Source organism: Grammomys surdaster, unplaced genomic scaffold (assembly GCF_004785775.1).
Source record: "Grammomys surdaster isolate TR1022 unplaced genomic scaffold, NIH_TR_1.0 146, whole genome shotgun sequence".
In the NCBI taxonomy this organism is placed as follows: domain Eukaryota; kingdom Metazoa; phylum Chordata; class Mammalia; order Rodentia; family Muridae; genus Grammomys; species Grammomys surdaster.
Genome location: NW_021604604.1, coordinates 13,478,152 through 13,496,257, shown reverse-complemented (window position 1 = coordinate 13,496,257; position 18,106 = coordinate 13,478,152). Strand labels below are relative to the sequence as shown.

The 18,106-nt window shown below is 39.5% G+C and overlaps 1 protein-coding gene across 6 annotated transcripts in view; it reads left to right on the top strand.

Moving 5' to 3' along the window:
- The window catches only part of Celf2 (CUGBP Elav-like family member 2), a 500,527-nt gene that overhangs the window by 98,935 nt on the left and 383,486 nt on the right, over positions 1–18,106 (top strand). For all 6 annotated transcript variants that reach the window (XM_028764796.1, XM_028764795.1, XM_028764798.1 and 3 more), the window contains exon 2: positions 13,384–13,419. The gene's annotated coding sequence lies outside the window, so the exon portion shown is untranslated. The remainder of the gene's footprint in view (positions 1–13,383; positions 13,420–18,106) is intronic.

Below are 18,106 nucleotides of genomic sequence, written 5' to 3'. Positions count from 1 at the left end.
AATGTGTGTGTGTGTGTGTGTGTGTGTGTGTGTGTGTGTGTGTGTGTGTACGCGTGCGTGTGTTTGGTAGGTATTCATGGGTGCAGGAACATCTTTGTGGATGCTGGAGGTCAAAGTCAGGTGTCTTCAACAATCACTCTCCATAATTTTTGGCTGTGTTTCTGGCTGAACCTGGAACTCACAATTAGCTAGACTATCTGGCCAGCAAGCCCAGGGATCCTTTTGTCTCCCCAGCAATAGGATCACAGACAGGCACTGCTGTGCATGAATTTTCACGTGAGTGCCAGGGATCTGAACATGGCCCTTTTTGTTTGCATAGCAAGCGCTGTATTCCTTTTGTTCTCTCCTCGTTTCAGCAAAGAGCTCTTAATACAACTCTATAAGCATGAATCAAAACTAGTATATTCAACTTTATAAAAAAGAATCATCTCTTTGTGCATCATCAAAAGCAAAGTGAAAAGCGAGACACAGGATTGTAGGAATTCCAATGTAGGAATTGCTTTAAACATATACACACAATCCCAAGTGCTCATCAGTAAGAAAATAAATTTGATACTTTAATTTGGTGAAATATTGGATGAAAATAGACAATTATATATGCACATTACAAGTTTCTCAATATTATTAGTTATGTAAGTGGACAGAGGGCTACCATCACTTGACTATTTGATCCATGGCTGAAGTGAATTCCATTCCAAATCATTCTGAAGGAAAGTACTGAAATGCTACTGTCTCCTGTCACACTGCAGGTAAGAAGTAAAATCCTGTAGTCACTTAGAAAACAGTTGGATGTTTCTTAGAAAGCTAAGCAGAGATACGCCATTTGCTGGTGTGTTTACTCAGATCTACCTGTGGAAAAAATCTTATTTCCCCTGAGTGCACACATAGGTTCCTGCTTCTCCAAGGAAATAATACAATAACATGAATGAAAATCATCATAGCAGTTTGATTTGTAAGAGTAAAAGATAGAAATAACTCTAATGCCATCAAAAAGAGAAGGAATTAACAACTTGCACTATATTCAGACAATGGAGTGATGTCCAGAAAGTGACGGTGCACTGTAGAGGAATTTCAAGAGTGACTCTGAGTAAGAAAAGTCAGACCAAAGAATGTATACATCATTAGACTCCGTTTAGATGAAGTTCTAGACCTAGAAGCTAAGGCAATGACCAGTGACAGGGGAGAGATGGGAGGAGGGACTATGTTGGAGCAGAGGGGAAAAGGTTTAAGAGGCCATACAGCTCACCAGGGATGGCAACAGGAGCTTGAGGCAGTTGCTCATAGTGTGTCTACAATAAGGACAGTGTGATGAAGATTTCCATGCTTTTCTTCGATGTTGGGGCCTTCGTCTATAGGATGTTACTGCCCATGTTCAGGTTGAACCTCTCTGGAAACAGTCTCACAAACATGTCCTGTTGGGTGATTCTAAAGCCAGTTAAGATTAACCAACCCTGTGGGCTATACACAGTATAAAAGAGTCATCATGCCCTTGCTGGAGCCTGTGGATGCCCAGGACATGTTCACATGCCCGCAAACTCACTGGCAGTGTGTTCATGCCGAGCCTAGCTAACACACTGAGTGAAAGCATCCGTGATTCTGAGTACCCTGGGATACAAGGCAGATGATGGACACTATCACCTTACCTCTGGGCATGTCGATTGTTTCTGTTAGAGACAGAGCTGCATGACCCAGTGAACATATTGGGATGATGCAAAACCAGGAACTTAAAGGAATGTTTTATTTCATACACTACGCTGAGAAATACCATTTTATGCATCCTCTGGTCTTAAAATCCTTAACACACACAGACCTTTTAATTATAAAATGTCTGTACCCCACCTGTAATCCCAGAACTTAGAAAAGCTGAGGCAGGAAAACGGAGAATTTGAGGCCGGCCTGATCTCTGTATCGAGTCTTTTTCTCCAGAAAAGAAAGATAAGAAAAGAATATGTTTTGTACCAAAGAAATAGTGAAAATATATGTTTGTAGGTTTTTTATTTAACATTAGAAATGGGACTTTATGTTTAGTTCCCTCTTACTTTAAATTTAAAATTCTTAGAGATGCTTCCATATTGTCTAACTTTTGGTGTCTCTTAGGAATAAGTGGTTACGTTTTCCTTGTTTTTCTTGTTTTACTCAAATATCTTAGAATTTAATATCCTTAGATTCTCACTCACTCAATTCCTCTGAGCCTTGGTTTTTCTCATGTGAACGATGGCTATAATAATCTTGTGAAGGACAGATAGAATGTGTATAAGGTTCTGGACAAATGGATTAAAGCATAGTAAGTGAATAGTGAATAGGTCTTTGTGGTTGGTATAGAATAAAGACACAGAATGAATATTATGGTAAACATATACATATGTTGTATATGTTATGGTAAACATATAAAACCAAGTCTTTTCCAGGATTTGTAATACTGAGTATATTTGAGTAACATGAGTGTTTCAGTGGGTTAGTCCTGTGGATGAGATCACTACTAGTTTACCCCCTCACAGCCACGTGAGCCTCTTTCAGCCTGGTTGACATCAGAGTGATGCATGGCCACCTATTAGGTCATTGTTAGGTTGTAAAGAACCTTAAGAGATGATTCATCATAACTTCTCATTCTCGGGTGCAGAGACTTTGTCAAACCGTCTGTTTCCCAGACCTCCTGACTCAACTGAATAAAAAGTGAGATTATCCTCAATTTCCAGGATTATAGTGTCAAATTTTCTTGGATGTTCAAGTCTATTCAAGTATTATTCTAATGATTAATTATCAGTTATTTTCAATATTGATGGCAAAGACCATTAACAAAAAGTTCTTGTGGGGAACTGTACATATTCTATTTATTGGACCTTCACACTAACCATTCTTAGTTATGTATGCTTTGACAGAACCGTCCAAAGGTGATGAAGTCCTCTAGAAATTACCAAGTAACAAAGAGGCTAGAATGATGTGGAGTCGAGTTGCATTCAGGATTTATAGAAAACTTCACTGTTCCAAATTAACCTTATGTTGACACATGTTCTGGGATCCCTAAATGAGAGAAAGCTCTGTCACAATCTCTGGACTTCTTGGCTTTATACAGTAAATAAACAGAGGTCGGTGTCTTAGGATATGTGAAGTATAGAACATGATTGCCTGCAAAAAGCAGCTGTTTCCCCAAATCTTTTTTTTCGAAGATGTATACACATTAATACATATATACATGTGCATACATGCATATAAGATAACATACACATATTATACACATTAATACATATATACATGTGCATACAAGCATATATCATAATATTCATAATAACACATTCATGTATATACATGCAATATATACACATATACGTGTATAGACATGAACATATATATGTGTATGTATATATATATATATATATATACACACACTATGTACCTGCACATATATGTGTGCATGCTCATATACATGCAAACATTAGTAAAAAAGAATTTTTTTACCTTGCATCAAGCCCTAGAGATTTAAACATTGAAACCTTTCATTTGTACCAGTAATTCATATACAGCTATATGGGGTGAAAAAGGTTAATGATGGAATTTTTTAATGTAAGTTCCATTGACTATAAATGGCAGATCTGACAGTTAAAAGGAAAATTGTTCCAGAGGAAACTTTAGTCAAACTAATTATCTGAGACGTTATAAGGATGTATAATTATATTCTTCACCTTTTAAAAAAAAGTTTTATTACAAATGTGCTTTTAAAGAACAAGTAGAGAAATAAAAGCTGTAATTGTTCTTAATTATAGCTAACTGTAATTGCGCTCAATTGCAATATACTGAATATCACCAATGCCTAAAGAAATCCTGGCATGAGGCAGCGCGCCCACGTTCCCGAGATGAGGTATAGTTTTATGAATATTCTCTTATCTATAATTTAGCTCTTTTACTGTTGATTCCCGTTTCGGTTTGTTTTATTTTATTTCTTTATTTTAGTGATTGTACAGACATAATTGTCATCCCTGAATGTGCTGAAGGTTGTAGATTTCATCTGGGGTTGGTTCAAATTTCCCATGGCTGCAAAACAGGACATAATGGAGATAGTTCAATGAGCCGCTTGGACAGGACCCACCACAGCCGACACACTGAATGTGTGCATTTGAATTTTCTGAGGTAATATGAATACTGCAGTTAATGGACCCAGCAGAGGCTCTAAGAAGCAATGTGGAAAATTTGGAGGCTCTAAAATAACATTAACTGTCCCTCTGCTAACGACACTTAGAATAACACTGTTTCAAATAGGTAAAATTATCTTATTCATGAAAGGGCCTCTCTCTCTCTCTCTCTCTCTCTCTCTCTCTCTCTCTCTTTCTCTCTCTCTCTTCATCACTTGCTCCCTCCCCTTCTCCCTCCATTTCCTCTCTATCTGTCACCCCCTCTCTCATGTACATACCTTCTGCCTATTCTGTGTATTCACAAAGACTGGTCCTTGGTCCCTGGAGATACATGAACCTGTTGGTCCTCTGTAAAGTGATGGTTGATAGTAACAGCTTTTCCTCTTGTGACTATAGAAAAATAGATTTTAAATGAACACTTAGTATAAAAAAGAAGCTAGCTTTAATAAATCTTACTTATTGTTGTTGTTGTGTAACACACATGAGGAGGGCAGAGAACAACTGTAGGGGTCATGTCTCTCCTTCTACCTTGTCGTGAGCTCTGGGGTTGGAACTCAGGCCAATAGGTTTGCATGGCAAATGCCTTTGCCTACAGAGCCTTGTCACTGGCTCAAGGAGTGGGCTTTTTGCACTTAGGGAAAAAGAATGTCTTATTATCTAAGAGCCACTTCCCTGAAAAAAAAAAAAAAAAAAAAACAAGAAACAAATAGGTTCTGCTGTTACACCAAAGCCACCTGCATTTTTCCCCTTTTCTATGGTTGGCTACAAGAGCTTTCTCTGAAGTCAGAGTTAGTTATGATGTAATTTCTGGCACAATTTTTAAAGAAGGAAAAAATAAAACACCTTTGTGCTTTATTTTCTTGTACAGACCATTGGCCAGGCCCAAGTTCAAGGAGGCCCTCTGAGGAACTATCCCTGTGACAGAGGACACTGCAGGCCTTAGCCCAGGGTGGCAATGGTTTATTCCTTATGTCACAGTATTGAGTGGAGGCCAGAAGGGGCATGAGCTGTTCCAAATTGTGTTCTTCAAAGACCCCCCTGGAACCACCCAGGAGCATGAGACAACCTGGTACTAATCCAGAACATTTCACTGATGCAGGAGTCATTGGGGTCCATGTCTTCATGACTTGCATCATGTTCCATCCCAGAAACCTCAGTCTACAGTGACTCCCCTCCTTTCCCTGTCTTGGGGCTCCTTGGGTTCCATCCACCCTCAGCAGCCTCTACCACACAGAAATGGTGTCTCATTTCCTTAGACTCTTAGGAAAATGAACATGTCTAACGTACAAGCACCCTTCTTCTGGAGAAATGGAATGTGCTTTGCCAGTCATGACTTTGGTGGGGGTTAGTTATTCCGCTAGTCAGACTTTTCCAGGTTTGTTTTACCAAAACTTCCTTCCACAGAGGAAGTTCAGTGGATTGGAGACACAGATCAGTGACAAAGTCCTTGTCTAGCATACACAGGCTCTCAGTTCAATCGCTAGCCACTGAGCTACTTAGCTTATCCATCCACTTGTCTATCTACACTTGTTGCTATCCCACCAGATATGGGGTCACTAGAAACCCTTTCTTCCTTCTCCATCTCCCGTCCTCCCTTCCTCCCTCCCTTCCTCCCTCTCTCCTTCCCTCCCTCCCTCCCTCTCTCCTTCCCTCCCCCCTCCCTCCCACCTTTCATCCTTTCCTCCTTCCCTCTTCCCCTCCCTCCCTCTTTCCCTCCCTCCCACCTCCCATGATCCCTTGCCCTGCCTCTGTTGTTGCTTTTGTCATTTTGCTATCACAGGAGTGAAAGAAGAAACTACTCCGCGGCCTTGCATGTAATTTGTCTGGATTGAGTGTATGTGATTTTTGCATTTCCTTTTCCTCTCTGAGAGTATAAGTTGGTAAATGAAACTTAATACACCATTTCCAAGCTCAGCAACTGTCCTCCAAGGCTGGTAACATTTGCCATTGCTGGAGTCTGTGTAAGTGCATTTTAATGAGCAGGAATTGTTACTGGTGCCCTATTCAGGTACTTATTATATCACGTTATTTAACACGATAGAATTGCTGAACATCAAAGGTACAATGATTAATACACAGAGCCAAGGATCCATGGAAGCCTCCTTCACCCCTCAACACCACTGGCAGTGCTGAAGACAGGCACGGCTTCCTAGGAGGATTCATAGGCCAGGTGTCAAAGTGACATTTGTGAAAGAAAAGAAAACAGGAGCCCATAATACTACCTCAAAGTGACAGAAGGGACAGCCATGCCATTTAAACAGTGGCCTCTTGCATGGACCAGTCAGGCCAGATGGGCTCTTTGCAGTGCTGATGGAGAGAAACCTCCAGCAATTTGATTTTCAAGGCTCTTGAGCCAAGCACACACAATAGCAGGCATTTGCAGCCATGTCACATAAAGAATACTAAAATATCACGAATAAGTCTTGAGCCAAGTAAAATCTTAAACAGCTTCTCTGCAGATGAAAATAAGGCCTACCAGAAGGAAACGGAACAGAACATGAATTAGATTCCATTTTTCTTAACTGTATTGGCCCTTCTGGCAATCTGAGTGTTTGCTTGCCTACTCTCAGAGGCAAGACACTAGCTCCAAACTCTGCCCACTCCATTCTTCATGGGTCCTGTGGGATTTGGTAGACAGAGATCCAGTCTTCTACAGTGCCAATTTTCAACAGGCCAGAGCCCGGAGCCTGTCTGGATATTGATCAGACAAGTCAATCCCCAAAGTGTATTAGGTAACGTAAAGGGAAATGCTACCTCATAGATGTTGCGTTTAAGCTGAAAGATGCAGAGAGTTTCACCCCATCCCCACTTTGCACCCTGGCAGAGTTGGTGAAAAGAAGATGCCAGATGTACGTCTGTGACTGTGGCTGGCTCACTGTGCACTCTCTGACACACAGGAGAGGATGAGTACCAATATCAGGTATCTCTTGGAAAAATCTGCAAGTGACTAGTTAAGTTCATGACAGGGTCTGGTCTCCTCTTGTCTTTGCTGGCATTTTGAATGTACACTCCAAGTCAGATTTTTGTTTGTTTTTAAACAGGTACATTTCCTACTGTCTGCTTCAGGGGTACTGAAGAAGAGTCACTGACACACGAAACAGAATGTACTAGTTCAAAGTAAAGAGCTGGGCATAGGAAACAAGCATGGGGTGGAAGACTGCATTTAAAACATCCTCAGATTTCCTGGGCTGTATCTTCAAAGAGGTCTACAAGGACCTCCCTATCTAAGACCATAGCTCCTCCCACTACTTCAGCTTTTACTTTCTCTCTACTTCTTCTTAATGATATCTATTATATAAATAATGATAAATATTCTAATTTATCTATGTCTTTCCCATCTAGAATACAAAGTCTCTGTTAGTAAAATTTGCTGTTGTTTGTTTGCTTGTTTGTTTGTTTGTTTGTTTGTTTTTGTGAGTCAGGGCTGCCCTGTCCAGCAGGGCATTAAACAAGGGTCCGGGAAGGTCACCTGAAAGAGAGAGGGGGGAAACAGGCAGAAGAAAAGAACCACAATTTGTCTATAATCTGGTTCAAATCGTAACTTTTACCTTTTCACACAGGGGTTATATACACAAAAAGGCAGGATGTAGGGAAGGACATGACGAAGAAGCATAGGTGTTCAGGGGGAGAACAGATATCTTCCAGAACAGAATGTCAGCTGGGTGAAGGTTCAGGGGATAGATCACTATGACTCCACCTATGATTCACTTATCCTTATCTAAGTTGGTACTATCCACCAAGGCTACCCAAGGTCTATGACTATCTATAAGACCTATGACTACTTGTTCTTAACCAGGCTGGTAAATTTCCACCAAAGCTGCTTGTTTACAATATCTTATAGCTATCTGTTTCAGTGTTTTTCCACAGATACCCAAGACTTTGTGTTAGCAGGCATTTATGTCAGGCCTATGGCTGATTTTAGGCCTTCAGTATATAAGCAGGGCTGCCTCCGACACAGGGCCTTCTATATCTCTGGCTCACCTATATGTAGCTTTTGTACCTACATGTATCTATATGAACCTTTGACACTCCTGCCTTTACTTGCTGAGTGTTGGGATTATAGACCTAAGCCATCACGCTAGGATTCATGTGATACTGGAGATAGAATCTAAGACTTCTTACATGCTAGCTATACTGGCTGGTTTTTTGTGTCAACTTGACACAAGCTGGAGTTATCACAGAGAAAGGAGCCTCCCTTGAGGAAATCCCTCCATGAGATCCAGCTTTAAGGCATTTTCTCAATTAGTGATCAAGGGTAGGGGGGGCCCATTGTGGGTGGTGCCATCCCTGGGCTGGTAGTCTTGGGTTCTATAAGAAAACAAGCTGAGCAAGTCAGGGGAAGCAAGCCAGTAAGTAACATTCCTCCATGACCTCTGCATCAGCTTCTGCTTCCTAACCTGCTTGAGTTCCTGTCCTGACTTCCTTTGGTGATGAACAACAATGTGGAAGCGTAAGCTGAATAAACCCTTTCCTTCCCAACTGGCTTCTTGGTCATGATGCTTTGTGCAGGAATAGAAACCCTGACTAAGACACTAGCCAAATATTCTACCAACTGAACCACATCCCTAACCCTTGTTATTCACTGAGGTAGCACATAACCAAGGGACTGTGGCTTGTACAAACTGAACTGCACCATACCATGATGCTTTGAAGTGTCAGACTTCAAACCACAATACCTGTGCTCAACTTCCGATTCTCACTCTGTAACTGATGGACAATATTTTCTGTGTCATTTTTCACCCTAAGTTTCCCATAGTTGAACAATAATCCCTCTTTCATTAAACCTATACTAAGTTTGTCTGAATAAACACCTGAAAATGATCTAAAGCAGCAGCTGGTTAATTCAATAAACGCCCCCAGCACATACGATCAGTTACATGTATGTGTGGGTACAGTAGCAGGTTTTACCATGTAATAAATGCTTATGTCTATGCAGATGTATCTATGTGCATGTCTTTAGCACGTACGAGTGTAAGTTGGGGAAGTTCAAAAGGTAACCAAAATAAAGAGAGAATATGAAAACAGATTCGTGGCCAGAAGGAAAGGAGGGCACCCCCTGAGGAATGTTTGGGGTGGGGAGGGTTTGCGAAACAGAGGAGAACCTGAATGTCTAGATTGTTTTGCATAACCACCTTGCTGTGTTTCTCAGCCCCTGAGATGATCTTTTTCCTTGGAGTATGTTATTCTACTTTGTCATTTCTTTATTTACTGTTTTCATTCAATTTTAACATTTGCCTTCTTTGAGAAATCAAAATAACTTGGAAGTGATATGCCAAGTAAAAGAAGTTAGTGTGGTTCAATTCTAAATATTGCCCTACCTACAGCCATTTCTAGACCTCAGCTGAAGAGGCTGGGGTTACTCCCAAGCAGAAAGCATGGCATTCTTCTGCAACATTCACAGTTTTTAGTGCCTTCAGTGTCCTACAAACCAAGTATTCAAATTTTTATGAGGCAAGATGGCTGACTAAAGAGAACTTGCTTTTGTTGTGATAGTGTTGACTGAACTTGACAGGATCCGAGAGCACCTCTAGGACACAAGCCTCCAGGCACACCTTCAAGGAGTTATTTAAATTAGGTTCGTTTCTGTACATTCCTGAGAGAGATCGTCTAAATTAGGTTGATTGACTTGAAGATCAACCCCAAAGGAGGGAGGCGTCATTCTCTAGGCTTGGGCCCTGGCCTTCATAGGGAGAGAGAGCTGAGCGTCAGCAGTCATTGCTGTCTGCTTCCCAGTTGTGATGCAGCTTGACCGGCGGCATCAAGCTTGTTCTTTGACAGCTTTCCCACTATGATGCACCCTCTAATTACAAGCCAAAATAGACCCTTTCCTGCTTAAATTGATTTTTGTCAGGATATTTTTCTCATAACAACAGGAAACACAACTAAGACACCTTTAACAGTGGCATATCAAAAAGTTTCCATCACTTTGTACACTGAATATTAACTTGCCTTGGAGTCTAAGCACTCAGGAGACTCGGGACTACTTTCATCTGGGTTAGGTGCATGTATGAAAGACTTGGTGTGTCAGATGAATAAACATTAGAAAATGGAGATGATATATTTATTTGTTTAAAAAGTGTGGTTGATCTAAAAAAATGCTGAGTTATTGACCATTGCAGCTTCATATAATGGTTCTCCTGTGTTTGGCCAGCTTGTTTCTTTCTGAGAGTGTTTTGTTATAAACCTTGGCTGGACTCCAACTCATAGTCCTCCTGAACTCTGGAACCCACCTATACTACCACACCCAGCTTGATTTATCTGTTTAGGTCTTTGAGGAACCAAATGGAATTTCTAGACATGAGATGAAGGTCACTATTTAACCAGCATCTGCCTTTTCTAACAAAAACAGGGCCAATGCCTTTTTTCTGAGAGTATAGATCTACTGGGTAGACTTCTGTTTTGACTTGTACATACCTGTAGGTCACTATTTGGAATTTCTAGCTCATTTTGTTCTTTTTGGAAAAACAAGGACTTGAAGAGACTTATGAAAATCACATACTTTCCTCGGTATTTAGAATCTTATTGTCCATAGATCTAATTTCATATCAACTTTTCTTAAGTGACTTGTCAGTTTTCATCTTTCTGAAGTATCCAATTTAGTTCTCAGGGAAATAAGAATTGTTTTCACAGTTACATTTCATCAGTACTACACCATGATTAGTCAAAGGTAAAATGTATAATGGTACTGTTGCTCTCATTGGGTGGGGGAAGCAGCACTCTCTGTAAGCATCGACACTTAAGTGGGAGGAACCAAAGGCTGTTACTGTTTTCCATGGCACTAGGGAATACTGTTCATCCAGTGAGCATTTGAAATAGAGGTGCATTGTGAGAATTAATTTGTTCTACCAGAATCATGGAAAGTGAGGGCGGTTTTGTCCCTGGAGGACATTTACTAATGTGTGAAGATATCTTGGGTAGTTATAAGAGAGTAGGAGATGGGTGAATGTTTCTGGTGTGTTCAGTGAATAAAAGGCTGGGAGGCCACTAAGCATTCTGTGATGCTGTCAGTACTCTTTTCTCACTGTGACAAAATATGTGAGGGAAAGATTTTGAAAGAGCAAGATTGTTTTTGACTCATGGTTCCAAGGTTTGCAGTCCTTTGGTTCAACTGGAGAGCAGAGACACAGGGAGCAAAGAAAAGTGGGAACAATCCTTCCCTCTTAGGACTGGTTTCTAGTGGTTCCCCGTTTCTACTGCCTCTCAACAATGTCATCTGATGATAAAACCATCAAGAAATTCATGCACTGAGCCCAAGTGTCAGAGCCCACATGTCTAGTCATTTCTCAATGCATGGGTCTACCAGTGGGGAGCTGAGCCTCTCACAAATTAGACTTTTGGGAGATATTCAGATTCAAACTCCAGAAAATTCGCCTCAGAATAACATCCTATGTGCACCGTGGAAAATTATCTTGCCCCAAATTCCAGAAAATGCCAAGGCTAATTGGTTTAGTATAACACATGAGCAACATAGTTTTTTATTTTTTTATTTTTATTTTTTTTTTTTTTTTTGGTTTTTCGAGACAGGGTTTCTCTGTGTAGCTCTGGCTGTCCTGGAACTCACTCTGTAGACCAGGCTGGCCTGGAACTCAGAAATCCGCCTGCCTCTGCCTCTCCATAGCTTTTAAAGACATCAAGAAACTTATAGTATTAGAAAATGTGTAATCTGGAAGGCAAAAACAATTATCTAAAGGATTCAAAAGTTATGGCTTAACTATAGGCTGCTGCCATTACTGTGAGCTAACTCTGAACATAGATTTAACCCTCAGAGTAAGCAAGAAGACCAGACAGCTTCATTAAGTCAACTCTGATAAACGAAATTGATATTTGTAAAGTACTAATACATATGTAAATAGCAAATGATAAATAACAAGCATTGAACAGATATTTTTATTGTGTTACAGTTTATAAGGGAAAAGTTAAGAGAGAAGTACTTCTTATTTGGCTTACTCACAGGAGCATAGTCTATTTTGAAGGATACAATTCTTACAAAGATACTAAACTCTTAAAGGAAATAACTATAAGGCTGGAGAGATGCTTCAGTGAGTAAGAGTGCTTGCTTTATAAGCCTAAGGGCCTGACTTGAAATCCCAGTAGAGACATAAAGGACTGGGCATGGCCGTATGCCTGTAACCCCAGCCCAGTGAGAGGCAGAGGACTGTCGCTCACTGGAGAATGCTGGCCACCAGCATACATCCAGTTTCAAGTGACAGACTGTGTCTTAAGGGAATAAGACAGAAATTCATAGAGTAGATACCCAACAACATCTTCTGGCAGTTGCAAACTCCCAAATCACATGTATGTGTACATATACCACTTATGCATACACATATATATCAGACATTAGAGTTCATAAATTACAAAAAATTACAGTTATAAAGTAGCAACAAAAACGTTTTTATGCTGGGGGGCCATCAAAACATGAATAACCATATTAAAGGGTCACAACATTAGGAAGGTTGAGAACCACCTTACAACAGAGAGAGAAATAGAGAAATAGTGTACATGTACCTTTGAAGCTATCAGAAATTGCAGTTCTACCCTTCCTTTTTGGGGTTCTATGACCTAGGTGCAGACACCGTCTAGCACTTTCTTCATGCCCTCTTCAGTGAGCAATTCAGCTTAACCCAAGTTCCCATAAAAGATTCACTCAAACATGCAGACCATGTATCACAAGTCTGATCATTTTTATAATTATATTATTCTGTACTTCGTCACATTCACATTATGGTAGCTCCAGTCTTCAGCAATCCAGAATCACAGAACATCACGAGGAGGAGCTGAAAAAGAGAAAGCAGTAGTCTGTTGCTAAAAAAATTGAATTCTGTGTCATACATGTTCCTTCCAAAGTTGTACATGACCAAGAATAGGTAGCGATATCCCCAAAGTCCTCTTCTCTTAAGTGATTTTTGGAAAGAGATTGCCATGCTCTGTTTCATTGTCATGATATGTAAAGGGTAGTTTGAGTTATTTTTTTTCTCACCATCTTTCTCCTGGATGTTGTGTGTTCTTAAATTTCAGCGTTTTAATCTCAGTTAAAGTCTACCAACAGAAAGTAGAAGCAGTTATGTTATAAGCAGTAATGTATAAAGTTTCTTTTGAAAGTAACCATTGAACTGTTTATGGAAATTAACCAATGTGTTTAATCACTCACATATTCCATATCATTTTCACACTTTGCCTTGTTTTATATGATGGGATTCATTTTTATATTTGCCACAATGATTTTAATCATGCTTGTTTTCTTTTTCTCTAACAGAGACACTGCCACAGAGTTATCTGGAAGTCCACCAAGGTGAGCAGCGGGCTTTTCTTATTCATTCACCTCCTGATTTTTTAAACAATCAGAGAGCAGTATTGTGTCCCCCTTTAAGTGGGCTTCTCATGTTATTGTGCTAAAAGATTCTGTATGAGTCACTGAGTCACATAGAAAGGATATCATCAAGAAGTAATGAGGCTAATGTCTACGAATGATTCTGAGAAATCATTCTTAATCTTTTTATGTCTTTAGATAGATGATAGGTGGGTAAATGATAGAAAGAGAGAAAGAAAGAAAGGAAGGCAGAAAGAAAGAAAGAAAGAAAGAAAGAAAGAAAGAAAGAAAGAAAGAAAGATGACAGATTAGATAGCTGATAAATAGACAATAGATGACAGATAATAGATGATAGATACAGAGATGATAGACAGCAGATATATAGATAGGTTATAGTTATAAGTGCTGATTCCTCATTAGAATCAAAAGAATTGGCAATTGTAGATATTTTGTGTGTTTTTTGCCTTTAATGTACCAATTATTATTTTATCTAGAGGTTAATGATTTATAAAAAAAAAAGATGTTTCCCTAAAGAACCTGAATATAGTTTTATTGATGTAAATACATTTGGCATTCTTATATTTTAAATAAGAAAATTAAAAAAAAGAAAGAAAGTAACAGGGTGGCCATCTTTTAAAAACCATTTTACTGAACACTGTGTATCTAGGATCTGGCCTTGGCACAAAACCTTCTGCTCAATCTTTGAAGGTGCCTAAGAATTGTTTGAGAATCAATGAATATGACATGGACCATTGGTTGGGATCTGCTGAATGGTCATTAAAATAATCTCAAAAACAGAACAAGGAACAAACAATATGACTCTAAATACCACTAAGAAATGGGAGGTTAAGGATCAACAGTGGAAGAGAGAGAGGAGCAGCTGAGCAGGTTTTTTGTTTTTTGTTTTTCTTTGTTCTTTTGTTTTGTTTTTGTTTTTTTGGGACTTAAAAAAAAACCTTGTAGATTCATGATTGATATTACCCCCAAAACTAGTTTGGTGTGATCCAAATATTTGTAACTGTGTGCGTTCATTCTTTGGATAGCATCTCCAAGAAGCACCCTGAAGGTGTGCCAGCTTTCAGGGTTCAACCTCTGAGTGTGTTCTGATGTATATGTCACTGCTGAGTCTGCCTGCCATAATCCTTTTTCACTTGGAAAACGTCTGCCATCCGGGGCTGAGCATCTCATCATTTGCAGAGGAGGGGAATTGTGTGTCTACTCGTGTTTGTGGTGAAGAAGTTAATCCTAAAATAATGGAACGAGGAATGACTTCCAAACTTTTATATTATGGCTAAGACGTGGACCACCTCTGTGTTGTCAGAGAAGACCCAAACCATGCTGTAATCATGCAGATGAAAATTACTCATATGTCTGAAAATCTGCAGAGCCTCCTGAATTCTATTAACCAGTGCTTTATTGTGAATACCAAGCAGCGTTCGCATATTCCCTATAGGAATGATCTTCTGTTGTGGCTGCTTTATTACTCAAGGGACAGGATGCTCTCTTCTTGAGTTTGGTGGGTGGTATTTTGGCAATGAGCCTATTTATTTTTTTTGTCATGATTTTTTGTTATTCTATTGTTGAATAATGTTGAAAATCAACAGCATGGTGGCGATCTGATTCTCATTGCGACTTGCAGTCATTGTCATGCATGTGTGAAAGTATGGGAAATAAGGTTAGCTGTTTCTCAATTATGTTTCTAATACAGCCTCAGGTACTCTGTTGGCTTTCTCCAGGGGCAGCTTGGGATATATCCATTGACAAGTATTTCCCTTCTCACATTAACATAAAATAACATAATTATTTCACAATGATTGTTCCCTTTGGTGTCTAAACTATTTCTTTGGCAAGCATTTGCTTGCAGAGCCTAGCAGAATTCCATCCCTTGTTCAGCAGTCCGCCTGTCTTCAGATTTCTTCAGTCTGTCACTGGAAAATGAGCCCTCTGATACCTAGGTACCATTTAGAACAAGGCATCTGTAGTTATTTTGTTTGTTTCTTGGCTAATGATTAGTGGAACATGACACTTGGAGTTTTTTATCCTTTTAGTCATAAACGCATGCTTTTGCTGTGACATCTAAGAAAAATGGAAAATTGCAATCCAGGCAACTGCTAGCTACTGATATGTGGCTAGGAAGGAAGAAAATAGCATTTTATAACATGGTTATGATTCAGTTTTCATTGACTTTGAATGTCTTGAAACTTTCCAAAGGGCCTTTTACAGCTGTTCTGGGGGAGGGGGTAGATGGAATATTTCACCTTTAATTGCTTTACATGGTATTAATTTCAAGTTGCTGGACACAGGTTGATAATGCTCTGTATAAATGCCCAAATCACGCAGCACGGATTGTGCCTCGGAAGCCCAAAATGCTTTGAAGTTGAAACAAGATACATGTGCAAGGTGCCTGAACAAGCATCGGCTTCATTTCCTATTGCTAATGATAACTTAAATGTGTTTTTGAATTCTTGCTGTTGCTGAAATTAAAGCTTAGTAATAATATGTCACCAGAAAAATATTAGATTACTTGAGCAACATGCACTCTAAGCAATGTAATTATATTATAAATATTAAAAACCAATGATCTTGTCAAGATTAAAACAAACATTTAAACCAACTCTCTATAATACTCATCTTGAAGAGTCCCACAAATGGGATGCATGTTCTCTTCCTTGAACTGTGAAAGCAATCATTTTATCTTGCACGTGGCATTTTGCTTTTATTTTACATGTAGCAAAGGGCAATTCAGCAATCAGAATAGTTTTTCTACTACAACCATTTGTGTGTCTGTGTCTATATGTATGTATGTATTTATGCATGTATGTATGTGTATATTCACACGTGTATATGTGGGTAAATGTATATGTAGAAGCTAGAGAACAGCCTCAGGTATCATTTTACAGGTGCCATCTTTTTTATTTCTTTTGGTGGGGAAGGGCAATGTTTCCATTCTTGTACTGTGAATCTCCTTCCTCCTCCTCCTCCTCCTCCTCCTCCTCCTCCTCCTCCTTTTCTTCCTCTTCCTCTTCCTCCTCCTCTTCCTCCTTCTCCTCCTTTTCTTCCTCTTCCTCCTCCCCCTCTTTCTCCTCCTCCTCCTCCTCATCTTCCTCTTCCTCCTTCTTCTGAAAGGAGGTTTCTCACTGACTTGAAACTCTGCAGTTGGTTAGGCTGGCTGGCCATTTGTAGTCCTCTCCTTGCCCAGGATTTGCCTGTCTTAGCCTCCCAACACTGGCATTGTAAGTACATGCCATCCTGGCTGGCTTTTTAAAATGTTTTATTATGTATGTATTTTTATATTATGTACACTGGTGTCCTGCCTGCTTGTACATGTATGGGAGTGTGGGAGAGTATGAGGTAGAACTGAAGATACAGACAGTTATGATCTGCCATGTAGGTGCTGGGAATTGAACCTTTGAAAGAACAGCCAGTGCTCTTAACTACTGAGTCATCTCTCCAGCCTCAAATCCTGGTTTTTTAAATGGCTTATGGGAATCTACTTCAGGTCCCCATTCTTGCAAGGCAAGCACCTTGCCAACTGAGCCATCTCTCCAGGCCTATAATAATATTTTACCAATTCTGTTTCTTCTATTGAAGAGTAGCTAGTTTACGTAGATGTATTCAAAATAAAACATGATGATATCCCAATTGTTCAGTGGAGTTGAGGTACTAAATTAATTATAATCTGAGCTTTTAATTTAAATGATGCCTATACAAACAAAATTTTTATTTTGAATAACAGAGTAAAACTACATATAAACTTTACATCAACTCAGGCTTTACTATTATGGTGTGCCATCAGCTGCTAGTTTTGAAAGAGAGAGAGGAGACTTCAATTCCCTGTTAACATAGTATGGAAAATAAAGAGATTTAATAGACCGTTATAGAAGCTTCTTAAGTACTGCAAGAGAGATTCATGAGCCGGCTCTTATGCACAGTACCTACAACTCAGGAACATGAAGCGTCAGTCAAGGAACCTTAAAATAACTAGGCATGTGAAGCAGCTGCTGTCATCTACTGGATTTCTGCATCAGTCAGTGGGAGTCAGAGCTGAAGATTAACATTATGAACGATTATGAAAGAAAACTTTTCTTTTGCATTCAAAGTTGGCACCTTAGTAATTTTCCCTTGCATCTTCTATAATGGTGCGGAAATAATATTACCATGACCCCTAGATCTGGCAATTGCCAGCATCATCTTCCCTCAAATTCACTACTTAGATCCCAATGAGTCATCACTACTTTGATCCCAAGCATCAGTGCCTTGGCCTCAGTAATTAGTCTCCACACGCCACACTAGATGTTGTATTGGTGTTTTAGACAGTTTTAAGGCTAGTCATAAGCAGTGTGACACCCTCCATGCTAATTTCTAAACTCCGGACCAGCCTCTTCATCCTAAGAGGGAATTGACAACTACTCTTTAGTATGAGTGACCATGCTAAAGAATGAGGAGATACAATATATTAAGTGAAACACATGTATTTTTTGACTTAATGGTATTTTCAACTTATGTATTTATCACACTGCAACCCTCCTCACAAGTCAAGAAAAATTCACATAAGCAATAGAAACCCCAGTTCTTGAAGCACAGGGACAGAGCATTGCATTACTGTTTGAGACTCTCTATCAAGAAAAGAAAGTAGTTTGTCTGGGACTATCAGATCAATGTCACTCCA